At 42.1% G+C, this 18,522-nt stretch overlaps 2 long non-coding RNA genes across 2 annotated transcripts; one reads left to right on the plus strand and one right to left on the minus strand.

The window, feature by feature from the left end:
* Positions 1-4,187: 4,187 nt before the first annotated feature.
* On the minus strand, positions 4,188-10,104 carry LOC121635626. The gene is made up of 6 exons (XR_006009484.1): positions 9,942-10,104; positions 5,849-5,940; positions 5,722-5,776; positions 5,377-5,609; positions 5,030-5,238; positions 4,188-4,812 (listed from the first exon to the last, which is right to left on the minus strand). It is a non-coding gene; the product is annotated as an uncharacterized LOC121635626 (long non-coding RNA).
* On the plus strand, positions 10,094-16,072 carry LOC121635631. Its single transcript, XR_006009490.1, has 3 exons — positions 10,094-10,424; positions 12,747-12,843; positions 15,964-16,072. It is a non-coding gene; the product is annotated as an uncharacterized LOC121635631 (long non-coding RNA).
* The last annotated feature ends 2,450 nt before the right edge of the window (positions 16,073-18,522 follow it).

Here is an 18,522-nt window from a genome sequence, read left to right on the forward strand (position 1 = left end):
ACACGTGGGTTCTCTTCTGGTACTCTGGCTTCCTCCCACCGTCCAAAGACATGCATGTTAGGTTAATTGGTCTCTAAATTCTCGCTAGGAATGAGGGTGAGTGTGAATGATTGTTTGTCTCTTTCTGTGTTGGGCCTGTGATGGACTGGTGACCTGTCCAGGGTGTACCTGCCTCCATCCATCCATTCTCTTCCGCTTATCCGGAGTCGGGCCGCGGGGGCAGCTGCCTAAGCAGGGAAACCCAGACTTCCCTCTCCCCGGCCACATTCACCAGCTCATCCGAAGGGATCCCGAGGCGTTCCCAGGCCAGCCGAGAGATGTAGTCTGTCCAGCGTGTCCTGGGTCTACCCCGGGGCCTCCTTCCGGTGGGACGTGCCCGGAACACCTCACCAGGGAGGCGTCCAGGAGGCATCCTAACCAGCCTAAAATGCCCGAGCCACCTCATCTGGCTCCTCTCGATGTGGAGGAGAAGCGGCTCTACTCTGAGCCCCTCCCGGATCACCGAGCTTCTCACCCTATCTCTAAGGGAGAGCCCGGCCACCCTGCGGAGGTAACTCATTTCGGCCGCTTGTATTCGAGATCTCGTTCTTTCGGTCATTACCCACAGTTCATGACCATAGGTGAGGGTAGGAACGTAGATCGACCGGTAAATCGAGAGCTTTGCCTTTCGCCTCAGCTCTCTCTTCACCACGACAGACCGATGCAGAGCCCGCATCACTGCGGACGCCTGTCGATCTCTCGCTCCATCCTTCCCTCACTCGTGAACAAGACCCCGAGATATGTAAACTCCTCCACTTGGGGCAGGACCCCATCGCAGACCAGGAGAGAGCACTCCACCCTTTTCCGGCTGAGGACCATGGTCTCGGATTTGGAGGTGCTGATTCTCATCCCAGCCGCTTCACACTCGGCTGCGAATCGCTCCAGTGCGAGCTGAAGATCACGTCCCGATGAAGCCAACAGAACCACGTCATCCGCAAAGAGCAGAGACCCAATCCTGAGGCCACCGAACCGGATCCCCTCGACACCTCGGCTGCGCCTAGAAATTCTGTCCATAAAAGTTATGAACAGAATCGGTGACAAAGGACAGCCTTGGCGGAGTCCAACCCGCACCGGAAACGATTCTGATTTACTGCCGGCAATGCGGACCAAGCTCTGACACTGGTCGTACAGGGACCGGACAGCTCTTACAAGCGAGTCCGGCACTCCATACTCCCGGAGTACCCCCCACAGGAGTCCCCGGGGAACACGGTCAAATGCCTTCTCCAGATCCACAAAACACATGTAGATTGGTTGGGCAAACTCCCATGCCCCCTCGAGGACCCCAAAGAGGGTGTAGAGCTGGTCCACTGTTCCACGACCGGGACGAAAACCACACTGCTCCTCCTCAATTCGAGGTTCGACTATCTGACGGACCCTCCTCTGCAGCACCCCTGAATAGACCTTACCGGGGAGGCTGAGGAGTGTAGTTGGAGCACACCCTCCGGTCCCCCTTTTTGAAGAGGGGGACCACCACCCCAGTCTGCCAGTCCAGGGGGACTGTCCCCGATGTCCACGCGATGCCGCAGAGGCTTGTCAACCAAGACAGCCCTACGGCATCCAGAGCCTTAAGGAACTCTGGGCGGACCTCATCCACCCCCGGGGCCTTGCCACCAAGGAGATTTTTAACCACCTCAGCGACCTCAGCCCCAGAGATAGGCGAGCCAGCACCAGCTACCCCAGACTCTGCTTCCTCATCAGAAGACGTGTTGGTGGGATTGAGGAGGTCTTCGAAGTATTCCCTCCACCGCCTCACAACGTCTCGAGTCGAGGTCAGCAGCCCCCCATCCCCACTGTACACAGTGTTGACGGAGCACTGCTTTCCCCTCCTGAGCCGTCGGATGGGATGGGAGTTGAAACTCTTTCTGACAGGGGACTCTGCCAGACGTTCCCAGCAGACCCTCACAACACGCTTGGGCCTGCCAGGCCTGACCGGCATCCTCCCCCACCATCTGAGCCAACTCACCACCAGGTGGTGATCAGTTGACAGCTCCGCCCCTCTCTTCACCCGAGTGTCCAGGACATGCGGCCGCAAGTCCGACGACACGACTACAAAGTCGATCATCGAACTGCGGCCTAGAGTGTCCTGGTGCCAAGTGCACATGTGGACACTCTTATGTCTGAACAAGGTGTTCGTTATGGACAATCCATGACGAGCACAGAAGTCCAACAACAAAACACCACTCGGATTCAGATCAGGGGGGCCGTTCCTCCCAATCACGCCCCTCCAGGTCTCGCTGTCATTGCCCACGTGAGCATTGAAGTCCCCCAGCAGAACGAGGGAGTCCCCAGAAGGAGTGCTCTCCAACACCCCCCCCAAGGACTCCAAAAAGGGTGGGTACTCTGAACTGCTATTTGGTGCATAGGCACAAACAACAGTCAGGACCCGTCCCCCCACCCGAAGGCGGAGGGAGGCTACCCTTTCGTCCACCGGGGTAAACCCCAACGTACAGGCGCCAAGTTGGGGGGCAATGAGCAGGCCTACACCTGCTCGGCGCCTCTCACCGGGAGCAACTCCAAGCTGTACCTGCCTCTCACCTGTTAAATGCTGGGTTAGGCTCCAGCTTCCCCGTAATGGACAAAGTGCTACAGATTATGAATGAATATATATATTTATATAGTACATGTTGTAATACCTGCAACGTGCTTAGAAGTCAGCTCAATGGCAAGAACAAGACACCCTGCTGGGATAATAAGCTGCCAAAGGAGGAAGTTCAGACCACAGATGTTAAAACACGGAAGTTGTTCACCATGCATGGAGGCTTCCACCCACATCCAGTGTCCAGAGACTCTACGCTAAGCACAAAGAGGGAGGATGAGGACTAGTGAGCATCAGGGCCACTATCCAAGATGAAACAAGCTCCTTGAACACATCAGGAAGATGGACCCAAGGGATGAAGCACTGAGTGAATGTCTCAGACAACAGAACCTGGAGGAGAATGAAATGGAGGAACCATCATGGGAGGACGAGTCCCTGAAGTGTCTTATTATCAACATTTTATAATTAGAATGAATTAAAATGACATAGATTGGGATATACTGGGTTGCAGCTTAAGCAGACTGCAATTTGCTAAGAGTAGTTAATTTTAGACTCCATGTATAGACGGGCTGATGTAAGACACACTCAGGTTCTTACCACATGAGCTTCTCTGTCTTAGAGACTGGACTTCAACACAAACACCACATATGTAAACATATGTGTTTCCACAGGATTGGTCAACTCAGAACTTAAGGAATGTCTTTGTTTGAAAGGTATATAAGGTGCCTCACACATGTGGTTTTGGGATTCTCAAGATTGGCCAGAGACCTCACAGACTCTGCAGATCTGTTTAAGATGTCACTTCTTGTAATAAAATCATTCTTTTTTTATACATCAAGATGGCGTCCAGAGCTCTTCTTCTTACCTGAAACTATTTTTCCACATCACCTGCTTCCACAAAACAAACAACACCCCTGCATGGGATGTACCACCGACAGACAGCCGAAGTGGTGGAACAAGTCCAACCAACGGCTAGAGAGGGCTGGACTGAAGGACAGCACAGAGGCGCTAATCATGGCAGCACAGGAGCAAGACTTGAGTACCAGGACAAGCGAGATCCAGATCTACCACACCAGGCAGGACCCCAGGTAAATATCAGGAAAAAGAAACACGAGAAACTGGAGAAATACCAAGAACCCAAGATAGAGCTGGAGAAAGCCTGGAAGGTGAAGGCACCAGTAGTAACAGTGGTCATGGGATCACTGGGGGCCGTGTCCTCCACACTGGAGAAGCGGCTCCACCAGAAACCTGGAGAACCATCAGACATCTCCATCCAGAAGAGCAGCTAAGAGCTAAGATACTGCGTAGGACCCTCAAGCTCCCAGGACACTGGTAGAGGACCCGAGCTGGAGATGAAACACCACCCAGCCTACCCAAGAGAGATGGGAGGTTGGTGGAGGAAAAGTTTATTTAAATATTATTATTTTATATGAATATATTCACTAGATTATTCCTCATCAGGGATAAACAAGATTTCATTTAGTTTAATGTCACAATGTGGTTCTTTCTTACCAGTAATTTACATACTTTCATCATAATCACCACAATAATCATTTCACACTCACTGTTTAATGTTCAATGTCATTAAGAACAACGACTAACATGTTTTTCAATAAACACTGTTAAACAATAATTAAACTATTTACAATTATTCACTAATATTGTGTGTTTAATGTCGCTCTTCACAATGAGAAATGTTGCTTTTACACAGAAAATGAATAATACAAGAACCATTTAAAAAAGACCAATATTTACAATAAACACTCAAACAATCAGAACTATTTACAATTATTGACGAGCAAGTTCCCTAAATTCTATTTAGGATCTTTCTCCTCCACATGCTAGTATCCAGCCACATTCTGCTCATCAACAGCCTGCCAATGTTATTAAGCAGAAAACAGGAAAATTACTATTTAAAACCTTTAGTTTCAATAACATCCGTGAACATACAGTAGGTAGAAAACAGCAGCAAATAACTGTTACTGAGCACAGTTTCATGTGAGGAATCTCCAGCCTCAGATATGCCAGAGGCCAGCGTGGAGGAGGTGCTGGGAGCAGGTTGAACCTCCATATCCAGCACTGTGGCTCGTCTGTGAGGTCAGAAAAGCCCTCATCTTCCTCATCAAGCACCACATCGTGCTCCTCAACCAACCGGGCGGTCTCCTCTGAGTCAGGGTTCATGTCCTGCAGTTCCTGATCAGTCTGCTGGAACAGATACTGCACTCCTACGAGTTCGCCTGAGACAAGACCAAATAAATAAACACCATGCAGACTGGAATGAGTAAAAACCAGTCGGCTGGAAGAATCATGAAATACATACACAGTAACAAAAGGCTAATTATTGTTTTCACTAAGCAACACAGTTTCACAGGTAAACAGTACAACACAAGAGTTTTCAGAGAGATGCAGCCTCATGCTTTTCCTTTGTCCTGGTAACACTGATGTAATTCTGACCTGTGTAACATGAGGACGGACAGAACTCTGGCGCCACCTTTCTGCCAAACAGCTTCTTGTAGGTTTGGTTGACAGAATGCAGCAAATCACCAGAGTAGCAGCACAAAGGAGACTTCTCAGTTGCCATGGCAGCAACACCTGGTCCTGGTTCCACCTGTGTAGCCCTTCCAACAGGTAAACCTGAACATTCAGGCTGTTGGCACTGCTCCCTAGAAGTACATTGAAACGTAACATGAAATATCAAACTGAAACATTATTGGCGTACACAACACATGAACCACATCACATACACAACCACACGTCAACAATAACACACACGTTCTGGTTTCAGTTCTCTCAACACAAACCTGGTATGAAGCGGTTTAGCTGCAGATGAAAAGACTCCAAGGAAGTTGAGCCTCTGGTTCACCTAAACACCGGCAGACACACACCTCCCTTGGTCAGCTCCCAGTTTTAGTGCAGAGAGCAACACCTGGTGGATCTTGGATGCTCTTCACATGCTTCTTCTGGACCCGCCAGATGTGCTCCATCCTCTCCCGATCAAACAGAGGAACACCAAGCAAGTTTGGGGGTCTAGAGCCTGAACAAAGTTTTATCATCGGATGTTTAAATCAGTAGGAAAAGACTTTAATGCTGTACAGAGAATGAAGTGTAGAACTACAGATGCTCTGGCTGAAAAGGTCATCACTCACTGAGATGCAGTGCTGACCGGAGAACCAGTAATCTCCCACCTTCCATGACTTGTTTCTGTAAAACAGAGTCTAAGTAACTTGTATTAACAACCCACTTTTAAACAGTTGACGTGTGATTGCAGTTTACCTGAGACACTTTCCTGGCCATGGCGACATTCGGCTCTGCAGCTGCAACATGTGAACCACCAAGTCTTGGTTTGGTAAACTGAAAGGTAAGAACTGTGTAATGAGAGGCCGTTTAAATATATTTATCTGTAGCAAAGAGAACTAATATTAAAGCTGTACCGCAACATTTTATTATTTTTTTTGAGTTTCATTTAATTTCAGGATTCATTTAAATTTGTGAGACTTTTTCTTCAGATAAAATCTTTCATGATGACAGACTTTAATATTTAACACAATTTAATAATATTTAACATAAAGCTGGTCAAAATCTCATAAATAACATCATATCATAATGATATTTATAAACAAAAATAACATTTTTTACATTTGTTATGCGATTAAAATGTGATTAATTGAGATTAATTAAATAAATACATATGTATATAATATACAAAGTTTCCATCACTCTGACTTTAGGTTGTGTTATTGTGGTTGTTTTGAATAAAACAAAGTACTACATCAAAAACTGATCTCAGCTGCAGGAATTGAGGCCGTGTTGTTCAAATAAGAAAACTTTATCGTTACAATTAATTTTCTAATAAATGTTACAAAGAGACTGAAACTAACTCAGCAGTTAGTGATAATCTACCCTGATCCATCATCCACTCAGGTCAATAATCCACTGCCACAATGGTCCAAAATAATCAATAACAGGCCCAATATTTATTAGTTATTTAATAAATAACTGCTGTTTAGAAAGCATCACACACTTCTACTCATAGGCCTATAAAAGCCACAGTAAACTTAATAAATGAATCATCAGTAATCCTAAAGTAATCTAAGTGTCAGTCAGTCCATTCACGTATGAAATGTTCATTTTAATTTAACCAACTTTAATAAATGAAACACTAAAACTGATTTATGAGTTAAACTCCTAGCTAGCTAACTAGCATTTAGCCGAGGCTAGCTGAGCTAGCTAGCAGTACTAATTACAATGGGTGTGTCCCAAATCGCGCACTTCTATACTTCGAACACTACATTTAAGTGCTTAGTGCGCTGACACAGAAATTTCAGTAAAAACTCAGTGCACTGAAAGTACCCGGATGCTGCCCTAAACTCGGCCAAAAATCTAGTGCGAAACGATGGACACTACACCATGGATGTATTATAGGAACTGGATAACGGACTGAAAATGGCGGCCCATTCATTTCTATGGAAGTTGCTCACCCAGCGCATATGCCGAAAAAGTTCTCAGGCTTCCGGGTTACTTCCGCATATTGGGCCCATAGAGCATGCGCAGTAGTGTCACCTCCCATCATGCTTCACGTCACTGTGAACGAGCAATGCGCAACCCAGTGACCTGATCCAGCGACGCGCGGTCACGACATTAATCTGCAGTATGAGAGCTGTACAAACTCAGATGATGATTTTCTACGGCACACGATCGGACCTCGATGTAAAGTAATGATATAATATACGTGGAAAAAGTTGTGTAGTAATTGTTAAAATGATGGTTTGTTTTAATCTGATGAATTTCTATATGGGATTCGTAATAGCCCAATATAAGTCAGTCTATATTGTATATTTGTATAATCCCGTGTCAAATTTTCACGATGACTTACAATTCCTACCTTTATTCATGAATAATTTCAGGCACGTCTTTTGTAATAAATGTTAGAAGTCCTTGTTAATGCATTATTTCATTGTGCTACCCATGCATATTCTCTTTATTTTTCTGCTATTCCCTGGATGACACCAAGATTATCAATTGCGTCTCTTAAAATGTTCCTTTCTTGTGTTTTGCCGGATTCCACTTTGTTAAATGCTGCAGTTTTTTAATTGACAAAGAAAAAAAAACTTTGTTTAAACTGAGGACTATGTTAAGGAAAACTAGGCCACTTGGGTTATCACCATTCTATATTTATTATGTAGTTATGTATTTTATGTATCGTGATTTCCGTTAGGGATTGAAAATGGTTTTGTAGGCTATTTTACCTAACTTGGCGACATTGTGTCGCTGTCATGAAATGGCTCAACACTCCCAAAATATTTAACTGTATATGTATAACAAAATATCACTGACAGCGATGCGTCAAGACTGTTATTCATATTTTATTTGAACTAACGAAAATAGAATAGCAGCTCATAAGACAAAATATTTTAATTAAAAAAAATTCTATTGCCCTCTGGGTGAACAGTGTGATTAAACTACTTAACAAAAAGTGAACTAATGTGAACCAAAATATAAGAAATTAACAAATAAAAAAAAAAGCCACCCTCACTTTCCCCGATCTATTCATGGGCTGAATCTCTCTTTACATAAAATAAACCAGTAAAACGCACTATCAGGTGGTTTAAACAGGTGGTCGTAACTACAACCTAGAGCTAATTAGGATTTAGGTCACAATACGTTTAAAAACAGGAACTATCATGCATGTAATATCAAACATTAAGAATACAAATGTATTAAGTTACTCGATATCAGAAAAAAGAAACTTAACTTTAACTTAACTTTTACGAACAGCTTTCCCATCATATTGAAGTCAACAGCCATCCTCCTCGCTCCCGACACAGCATGACCGCGCTTCGGCAGTGCATGTGCACAGCCGTGACGTCACCGGAGAAATAGAGACTTTTCTGTGGCTTTTATGGCCTTTTGAAAAATAATTGACGGATTAAATGTCCATGAATTAAAAATATTGAATAGAAAGATTAGTAATTAGCTGTGTTTAAAGCTGAAGACGTCCTGTCAACAGTTTTACAGCCGTGTCTTTTACCATTGTGGCCTATGGGAAAAATGCTTTTTGGGCCCCATGGGATTTTTTGTTGCAGTACCACGAGTGGCCACTGGGAAAAATCGGCGTGCCGCCATTGTTCAGTCCGTTATCCAGTTCCTATAATACATCCATGCACTACACGCACTAAACGGACGCCATCTTGCTGACGTAGCGGAAGGGGAGGGACTTTCAACCTGTTTTTCAGAGCTGGCAGCCACCGACTCAGCGGTACCGATGCAGGCGGAGGGTATTTTCAACTGTTGTAAGTATGAAGATATTTGATCATAATTCTAATATAAACTGCAGCATGCTTCTTATCTCGTCTATCCCTGATGACAGTTATGGATCTGATCATTTGTTGGAGGCTGCAGTAGAGTTAGCAACGTAAATGTTAGCAGTTTTATAGCCGATTTCGCGGATCTAGATGGGCTATAAGTGTTAAAAATGATTAATGCTATAGGTTCCGTATGTTTATTCATGATTGCTGAACCTCCAAATTAAGCACTGCGGGGTCTCTGGCGTAAACGAAATGGTCCTTGATCTGAAAACTGATTAGGAAACACCGCTGGTTTAGAGAACCGGCCCGTTTCCATGGTAACACTGACGAAGCCGTAGCTGATTGCAGACTCTTATCTAAAGTGATGTACAAAGTACCCATAAAGTACATAATAATGTTTGCTTTTATATAAACTTCCATTCTGTGTTCACCGTAGGTCACTGTGGCATCAAACTACCGAGCCAGCAGTGGCACTGAGGCATTTACCACCTGCGGGCTTGGATGCTGCTGTGGAGAAGAGGAGGCGGCAAGAGAGAAATGATTTAATTAAAAGTTTAAATAAAATGTTTTCTGCATCCCTGTTTTAGCGTCTTCATTACTGCATTTCATATTTTAAATGATGATTTCTAGTATAATCGGTTTCCTGTTGCAGACGTGAACGGTATCAGTGTAAACACTAATGAAAACAAATGTATAATGTAACGTACTTTAATTCAGTTAAGATATCTTTGCTTATTTAAAAACTGTTTTAGCATAAAAGTATGACATGCAAACACGTATGTTGACGTGATTTTGGATTTTGGAAGAAAAAAAAGTATATTAACCGAGCGGCGCTGCTAAGCTGGTACGTCACTACCGGTAAGTGCAAAACGTTAATGCTCAATTTGGATCAGGACTTACCCACGATAGTGTGCACTACAGAAGGTAGTGCTTAGTGCGCACTACGCACTACCTTCCAGTGCACTCATGTAAGTGCGCGGTTTGAGACACACTCAATCTCTCTCTCTCTCTCTCTCTCTCTCTCTCTCTCTCTCTCTCCACATCACGCGCCAGTGTCCCACCTCTGACTGTCTCTCTTCCTCCGTTTTTCTGAACCGCTACGGTAACTTCTTCCTGAGGCCATGACGCCGTTTTCCTTTTATCTCCTCACTAACAGGAAAGATGGCGACCTGTCAATCATCCCGATCCTTCACGTGAACTCGTCCTCTGGAAGCTACGTAGAACTGTGTCACCATACTGTACTACAAACAGCTGCTACGTTACTGCGCACGCGCGCGGCACGTATCCAGGACACCACGCTGCCTTTCTGACGTAGCGTTCGGTGAGACATAATAAAGACAAGTTTAGAACGTCTCCTTCTACAAGCAGCTCTGAAAACCTGTTAGAGAGACTCTGGACCTGCTGGATGAAGGAAGCTTTCCTGATTTATGGAGGAGTTTTATTTTTCTCAGATTGTAGAAGGAAACGTTTCTGGTAAGTGGAACATTAAGGAAACTAAAGAGAGGAAGGAGAGCAGCAGAAGACCTGCCTGCAGCTGTTACAAGGTAGGAGGGATTCAACCTCTGAACACATAAAGTTAAAGAAATATATTTCTAATTGTTCATTTAGCAAATGACTTCAAAGTAAACTGAAGTCATTTCACATTTTATGGTTTAATATGACTGAAATGTTTAGAAAAATAGTGCACATGTAGTTACACACATGACAAAAGTGTAACTACATTACAAAACTTTATCATATTTTTCCAGTTTTCCAAACATTTCAGTCACATTATGTCACAAACGTGAAATGAGTTCAGTTTTCTGAGATGTCATTTGCTAAATGTAAACTTTCTGCCAGCTTCAAATAGTTTAGATTAGACAGTAAATATCTGATTATGTGACTTCTAGAAAACTGACCTCATGTCCATCTTTCAAACTTGTGCAGCTGCATTTAATGGTAACCAGTTTGTATGTGTTTGGTCATTTCTATCACAGTTTCAGCCGTCAATAACATGGTCTGTGGGTTTAGCTGAGTTCTAGTTTGGACTCTTTTGGTTTCTTGATCAGACGTTTTGTTTTGTTGTTTAGTTTGATGAAGGTTTTTTTCTTGTTTCAGTGTTTCGGTGCCAGGAAATTGTTATCTGATGTAAATATAGAAAGTTAATACCTGCTGCTTATTTCATGGCAGCTGTACATGAATGTGTTAAAGTTGACACATAAAAAGCAGGAAATGGTGTAAGTGACTTTACTGACTGAATATTCTCTGATATTCTGACAGAATTCTGGTCAAAAGGTTTTTAGTTTAGATTAAGATGCATAATCGGCCAAATATTTAATAGATTATAAATCATAATCATTGTGATTGAATGTTGTCATATTTAGGATCAGGTCAGAAGTCAGAAAATATGTTTGTGATGTTATAGCTGATCTAAAATAACTAGATGTCATTTATATCCATAATGTTTGATTATTATTGTAAGAGGACAGAATAAAGCTCAAACATGTCAGAGTAACGTTTCTGTAACTAATATTTATCATTTATGTGTCCTAAACTTTCCTTTTCTTCTGCTTTCTGTCATGTACAGTTTATATTTCTAAAGTCATTTTCAAACATGTTTTCCTCCCGATTCTAAATAAAAACTTGTGACATTGTGTGAAATGTAAATAGAAACAGGATGCAATGATTTGTAGATCATCTTGCTGTGCAGTTTATCTAAAGCAGGTTTATTTTCAGAGCTTGTGATGAATCAAATGTCATCACCTTGGATGGAAACAGAAGTTATGCAGCAGAGATGGTCCACAGCAGTTTAAGGCTCATCAAGAGATGAAAAGGGACTTTATGACAACGTTTTTTCTCTCAAAGTTTGTATATTCCAGAGATATTTATGTAAAACCTTCACAAAATGAACTTTTTTCTCTTTCCTGTGTCACCATAAGCATTGCAGATGTCATGGAAAGCCTGAATGAAAGAGAGGATAAAACCAACATCTTCAACATTTGTGTTACGAGGGATCAAATACTAGAAAGGAGCATGAAACAATGGCAGCGTCAGAAAAAACCTTCTCCCCTTCATCCCCTCAGAGTTTCTTTTACTGGAGATAATCTGAGGAAGGAACTTTTAACTGGGATGTTTTTTCTTCTTAATAGCAGAACTTATGTTTTGTTATGTCATTAGTAGCTTGTTAACCTTTATCTTGTATGTAAGCATCTTATTATTTCCTGTTTATTAATTCTAATCTATAATTTCCCACATTTTATACATTCCTGGTTAATGTTGGCTAAGAATTTCCTAAATGGTTGCGTTCATATTTACTAAGATCATTTGATCAAAAGTAGGATAATTTGTTCTGAATTATCTTAAATAAAACATTTTCCATTTATTTTACTTTCAGTAGAAATCAAATGTCAGATTTTTGTGTAATTAATTATTTTTATGAGCTTGCAGGACAGTTGGAGAGGTATTTGCTGTGGTGTTATTTAATTTGGTACAAAAGTTGTGTTCAGTGTCTGAGTACAGTCCCCAATATATTTTGAAAGTGTATCATACAGGATCTTTACTAACAATGTATTTTTCCAGAATGTAGATAGGACCAGACCTTTGAAGAAAAGAGGCAGAATAATCCTCTAAGGTCTGCTGAGACAAAGGCAGTCTACCCTTTGTTCTCTAGACAGGAAATAGATGGTGTTTTTATGTTGATCCAACAACTGGATTTATTGTCTGAGTTCAGTCCTCAGACAGTGAATCACATGTGGCGTGTTGTGAGGTTGTGGATCTCTCAAATGACATGGATGAGCAGACAAGGAAGACTTTATCCTTAGTTAGGAGGATAATTTCTAACCTGGTTTGTTGTCCTGTGAGTGATGTGCTTGTTTGCTCTGTTTCAGACTGAAGATCTACAGGAATTACCAGATAACGGACCTGCCTTGGACATTTTCCTGGAAAAACCCTCAGATGACTCCTAGAAGTGACTTGTCCATGACAGTAAGTCTTTTTCAGAAGTGCAATTCTAGTTAAACACACAAGCTCCCAGACAGAAAATAATAACTAATATTTATATAGTTAATAATAATGTTTGACAGTAACACCTTTAATTATAATAAACAAGCAAATAACAAAATTAAATCTAAAATTTTAAAGAGAGATAAAATTAGTTTGTAGTAAAATTTTGGACCTGTAAAAAGTAGAGACACATTTCTATGGAATCAAAATCAGAGTTTTCTAATGAATTCTTCACTATGCAAAGATTAGTGACAGAGCCATAGGGTGAACCAAAATGAACAATGTTGAGCTTCAGGGGCCATAAAGACTGTAGGAAATTTGTTTGAGTGATCAACTGTCAATCTTATAAGTATTTTTCTAAAGCATGAATATTTTTACTGGAAACATAGTTTTTTCCAACAATACAATAAAATTCAAGTTCAAATCTATCACGCCTACAGAAAAGGGGTTGTCCAATGGCAATCCCTTAACATGGGCCCTAGGAGGGGTTTGAATAAATTTCACAACTTTGCTCTGACTTTAATTATTCCAAAGTCCACCTTCGCGCCCCTGGTACTCCAAAAAGAACTTTGAAAAAATACTGAACCATCATGTCATACTGCAAAGTGAATTTTTTAAACTGATGTTTCAAGCTCCAGTAAATGACAGGAAGATGTTTGAATGATGAATGAGACTTCTTTGGAATGGGCTGGGCTTTTGGGTGACAAAACTCACACTTTATATGGGAAAGTTTTACCCTCACCACAGCGCAGTTGAGTGAGATTTCGGTATTTGCAGAACTAATACTACACAATACCCGGACTTCACCCTCAGCACAGTGCAGCCAGGTGAGATTTGGGTATCTGGAGCAAGAATGCTGCCTCATAACCAGACTTTGTCCTCTAGCCCTCCCTGGCTTCCAGTGTTAAGGGATTGTCACTGGACAACCTTGCGGTGGACAAATGGACAGAGCTGATACTGATGGCAATCAACTGGTTGGCGACCACTGCCTTAAGCTGGATTTATACTCGTCTGGTGTCTACGTAAGATTACATCTGCGTAACCATCTGCGTAGCAGGGTGTACGTTAGGTGTACAAGAGGTGCTCATCAAGCCTCCACAGACACACTCAGTGTTTGTGGCGATGACGCCGTAACCGCCCTCACGCAGAAGCCTCGCAAGTGTAAAGGGTGTAATCTTTTACAATGAAACTCTGGCAGCTTCCAACTCAGCAGTTACTATGAGCTTGTTCCAAATTGTATAGTTTACCTTTGGTAGTGGATGTGAAGCTTTTGGGCCTACAGAGCATTCCTTGTTAGTATAGTGACCAGTATCTCCGCCTCTCATGCAGAAGACCAGTTTGATTCCCTGACGGGGAGCTTTTGTTGTTTATTTGAGCCATAGTCTCTTACCACTGAACCCTTTTTCAGACACACAAACACACACAACACTGGGCAATGTCTTCATAGTGTGTTGAGAATAACTGTAGTTTGCCAAACAACTTTTATGGTTCAGATGCCTTTTCAGAATCAAAATGCTCTATACTGGAAACTGGATACACCTCATACAAATCAGGACACGGTGAAGACTCATTTTTTTGTCCTGTTTATGGTTGTTGATGGGATGTAACTCGATAATGGATGGTAGTGATAAAATGCTGCAAAACTATAAATGTTTAGCAAGATTTTTGGAACATCTTCAGTGTGTGGGAGTAGCAATGTAAGATGCCCTCAGCTCACCTAGTTTTTGCTGGTTATTTAGTGTGGTTGTGTCTGTATCAAATCATAATCTGGTGCACCTGTAAATACGCTGTAAAGACAGTCACACTGCTGTAGATATCCTCCAATGAAGAAATTAGTTTAAGGTACCTGACCAATTTTTTTACATGGCGAGTTGGAATAGCCTATTTTAAAATCATGTGCTTTCCTGCACTGTGCCATGACATTTTCATGTTGTGCTGATAAACATGTGAAACTGGTAGATGATTAACCTAGTAGAAGTAGTCTGTCAGGGTGTGATTTGAACCCACAGATCCTTTAAAAGACCAGAATTCCCTGTTTTATGAAAGGAAACAACCCTTGAGTTTGGCGTTTTAGACCGTTCAGCCTGAGTAGAATCTGACATGCAACTTGGAAATTCCTGGTGTTGAAAAACTTGTAAATCCTGACAAGGAGTAAAGCGTAAAACATGACTGCAATAAAAATACAGTTGTCACAGAAGGTCATGACGATGTATTAAATGGCTGTTGGAAAAGCTTTTGTCACTTGATTCTTTCCATGAAATTTTGTTGCCCCGGATCTGAAACGTTCACACTTCATTAGCGCCTGATTTTCTGCTCTGTTGTTTCACAAAATGCACAAAAAGTCTTTTATAAATAAAGTTTTCCTGTCCTTTGACTCACATAAAAAAGGTTTCTAGGACCTCCTTCTTCCACCTACTTTATATTCCCAAGATGAGGAGCATCCTGTCTAAGAGTGATGCAGGAAAACTAGTCCATGGATTACAGATTCCCCATTATTGTTCTGTCCCAGAAATGCTCTGAAAAGTCTCCATCTGATATAAAAGTTTGGCTTCAGGAAGCACAGCTTTCAGTTATCGGACCCTCTCTGTGGAACCGGCTCCCAGTTTAACTTCAGGTATCAGACCCCCTCTCCACCTTCAGATTATCTTCTAACTTTCCTTCCTTCCTGATAAACCTTATAGCAGGTCTGGTTTGGTGACCCTGATCCATCCCTCTAGTCCTGCTGCTCTATGCCGAGGCTGCTGGGGGACATCCCATGATGCACTGGGCTCCTCTCTGCTCTCTTTAGTCTCCATGTAGAAACATCGGACATTGACAAGGATTATACCAGTTTTAAAGGTCTGACATGGGCTTTGCGTTAAACTGGTTTTCGTCCTGCTTGTGGGTCTGTTTCCAGTTGTTCTGAGCTTGGTTTTGGGTCAGTTCGGAGGAGAGCTGAACTAGTTTTGGACTTGGTCTGAAGCTGGTTTTCAGCTTTGGGTGGTGTAGTTATAGAGAGGTCTTAATTATGTTTTGGAAAAGTTTTGTAAGGATTTAACTGGTTTAAAGCTAATCTGGGTTTGAAATGGATTTTCAGTGGTTTTGTGATATTTTCTTAAACAGGTTTCAGACTGACGACCCTGAATTGGATTAAGACATATAGAAAATGATGAAATGAGACTTCAGACTGGTTTAACGGTGGTTTGTGACTAGATGCTGAACCAGTCTTGCGTGTGGGTTTTACAGCCTTTCAGTTAATGATTTAAGACTTCATCTTAATATTTAAGTCCTTATTTTGGCATGTATCTTATTTTTAAGGCTCCTCGGAGACCAAGACTGAGTGTCCCCGCAGCTCTAGTAAGACTCCTGTGTGTGTTTGTGTGTGTGGCCCCTGGGGGTCCATTGAAAGCATTTCACAGCTTTAAATGTTACTTGAGAAAGACTGGAGGGTGCAAGGCTGACAACAGAGCTGCCAGTCACACTTATTGTCCCGGCAGCACACAGTCTGACAGCTGTCAGTCTTTGCATCTCGCTCTGTGTGTGTGTTTCGTCCTAAGGAGGTAATACTGCCACTTGAAGCCTCACACACACTGCTACACACATACAAAAGCACACACAGATTTCATTAGCGTGACAAACATTTAAAGCAGCATTAGACTCTGGCAGCTAAATCAATAGGAGACAAATGATAAGTCCCCTCATGGAGCTCCACGGTGGGGCCTACTAAGTCCCCTCATGGAGCTCCACGGTGGGGCCTACTGAGCCTCCTCGCAGAGCTCCACAGTGGGGCCTACTGAGCCCTCTCGCAGAGCTCCACGATGGGGCCTACTGAGCCCTCTCGTAGAGCTCCACAGTGGGGCCTACTAAGTCCCCTCATGGAGCGTCACGGTGGGGCTTACTAAGCCCCCTCCCAGAGCTCCACAGTGGGGCCTACTAAGCCCTCTCGCAGAGCTGTGCGGTGGGGCCTACTAAGCCCCCTCGCAGAGCTCCACGGTGGGGCCTACTGAGCCTCCTCGCAGAGCTCCACAGTGGGGCCTACTAAGTCCCCTCATGGAGCTCCACGATGGGGCCTACTGAGCCCTCTCGCAGAGCTCCACGATGGGGCCTACTAAGTCCCCTCATAGAGCTCCACGGTGGGGCCTACTAAGTCCCCTCGCAGCGGGGGCACAAATAAGCACCTCAGTTTTTACATCATTAAGTTGAAGAAAGTTATCATTCATCCAGCTCCTGACAGCATCCAAACACCCAAGCATGATCTGAATCTTAAAAACATCCTGAGGTTTAAAAGAAATAAAAAGCTGAATATCTTCAGCATAACAATGATGAGAAATATCTTTAAAAGACTGGTTTTCGTCCTGCTTGTGGGTCTGTTTCCAGTTGTTCTGAGCTTGGTTTTGGGTCAGTTCGGAGGAGAGCTGAACTAGTTTTGGACTTGGTCTGAAGCTGGTTTTCAGCTTTGGGTGGTGTAGTTATAGAGAGGTCTTAATTATGTTTTGGAAAAGTTTTGTAAGGATTTAACTGGTTTAAAGCTAATCTGGGTTTGAAATGGATTTTCAGTGGTTTTGTGATATTTTCTTAAACAGGTTTCAGACTGACGACCCTGAATTGGATTAAGACATATAGAAAATGATGAAATGAGACTTCAGACTGGTTTAACGGTGGTTTGTGACTAGATGCTAAACCAGTCTTGCGTGTGGGCTTTACAGCCTTTCAGTTAAAGATTTAAAACAATGATTTGGAACAAACTCTAACATCTGAGAATTAAAAATTATCAGTGGCTGCTCATTAGACAGAAACTTCAACTACTTTTTATAGTGTTGTCAGATTATTTTTAATTTTTAATCAAACAACAACTGTGAGTTACAGCTGAGATGACCCTCCTAAGGAAAAAGCAACCTGGGTGAGTGATACAGAAAATAATGTAGCAAGGTACAGATGATTTTTACTGATTTAACACAAGTAACAACCAGGAAAACATTTACACTGAAGAAGCTCTGCAGTAAGGATTCATTGTTGTATTACCTCTGATACTTTTGTTTACTATCTAACTGATTCTTGGCCAAGTTACCAAAAATGTAAACCAATATTAATCTTATGTTCCTTTAGAAAACTCTGTTGAGTTAAAAGATGCATTTTCCTTTTATTGTTTTAAAGACAACATATTGTAAACGTTTGATATTTGACCTGAAGACATTAATGGAACACATTAGTGTCCAGTTTTCACTCTGCTTTTAATTTTGTAATTATTAATGAAAATAACCAAACAAGCTCACAATGTGTTGCTATATGTTGAACTTATAGATCTGCTATTTTCTTGTGTGACATTTTTGTATGATGAAGTAGGAAATCAATTCATGAAAAAAGTTGAAATATAGAACCAAAGGTTTCTGCCCAACAGCAGTTAAGTAAAGCACAGCAGCATTTCATCCCTGTTGATGGGAAAGTCTCGGCTAAAGCTGGTAAAGGATCTGGTTATTATGTAAAAGCATTAAGGTTAACTTGTTTTATGAATTGCAATACTTGTTATAACCTGTCAAGCTTGATTCCACTTTTTAATATGTATTATTGACGTGAATTATATTGTTAAAAAGAACCAATACTTTTTTTTCTATAAATAAAACTAGACTAAAATCTTTTAAAGTTTTCGTCGACTAAAACTATCAAACTAAGAAATGACTAAAA

Source organism: Melanotaenia boesemani, chromosome 24, assembly GCF_017639745.1.
Source record: "Melanotaenia boesemani isolate fMelBoe1 chromosome 24, fMelBoe1.pri, whole genome shotgun sequence".
Classification (NCBI taxonomy): Eukaryota; Metazoa; Chordata; class Actinopteri; order Atheriniformes; family Melanotaeniidae; genus Melanotaenia; species Melanotaenia boesemani.